Source organism: Arachis duranensis, chromosome 10 (genome assembly GCF_000817695.3).
Source record: "Arachis duranensis cultivar V14167 chromosome 10, aradu.V14167.gnm2.J7QH, whole genome shotgun sequence".
In the NCBI taxonomy this organism is placed as follows: domain Eukaryota; kingdom Viridiplantae; phylum Streptophyta; class Magnoliopsida; order Fabales; family Fabaceae; genus Arachis; species Arachis duranensis.
The window spans coordinates 37024629-37025807 of record NC_029781.3 but is presented as its reverse complement, the minus strand read 5'-3'; positions in this window follow the sequence as shown (position 1 = coordinate 37025807).

Genomic DNA, 1179 nt, shown 5'->3' with positions numbered 1-1179 from the left:
TCTCCATCTGCAACCTCTCTTGTTCTTCTTCTGCAAACTTTCAAGTGAATTGTGATTTGAATCAAAGTTTTCTTCATTGCTTTCATCTTTAATTTTCCTGCATCTTGTTTGCTGTTGGATCAAGGAAGGGATTGAGATCTAGACTTGTTTTCTAGTCTCTTCCACTCCTGAGATCTTCAACATCCTTTTAAATTGCTGCAAATTAAGCATCGCTTTCTATTTTTAATTCTTCAAGCATTTTTACTTTTCTGTTTGAAATCTGCTGCATCCCATTTCATATTCTAGCTCTCTGCTTGATTGCTCTTTACATTTTCTTGTTGAATTTTAAATTTCCTGCACCCAATCCCCTTTACATTTAATGCAATTTCCTTTTCGTGCAATTTAAGTTTCAGCTATTTTACTTCCTTGCACTTTAAGTTTTATGCAATTTTACTTTCTGCAACTTTAAATTTCCTGTCATTTACAATTCTATTGGCTACATTTCATCCAATATCCCTTCAATGTTAGCTTGACTAAACTAATCACCCACTAAAGTTGCTTGATCCATCAATCCCTGTGGGATCGACCTCACTCTTGTGAGTTATTATTACTTGATGCGACCCGGTACACTTGCCGGTTGGATTTGTATGTTGGAAATTTGTTTTTCCACAAAAACACCATCAAGTTTTTGGCGCCGTTGCTGGGGATTGATTAGATCAACAATGATTAAGTGGGTGAGAAGTCTAGATCAAGCATTTTTTTCTTTTTTGTTCTCTGTTCTAAGTTGAAACCAAGGTGTTTGTGTTTTTGCCTCACTAAGAAATTCTGTCTCTGTGACATGACTTTCAATTTTCAATGGTGTTGTGTTTTGCAAAATTCAAATGGAGTTCACCTCATTTTTTAGTCAAACAAACTTCATGGGATATTGCCCGCCATCACAATATGATTCAAGTCAGTATTCTAATTATGGTTGGGAATATCACCAGGAAGACACAAATTCTGAGCACTCCAATCCATGGAGATTTGCTTCAGAACCCCAATATGAGCAAGAGAATTATGAGGGATACCAACCACCACCACAAAATGATTCATATCATTATCCTCATGGTGGATGGGAGTATCACCAAGAAACTGCAAATTCTGAGCAGTCAAATCACATGAAAAATTATTCACCCTCACTTCCCAGTTTCTCATTTGAAA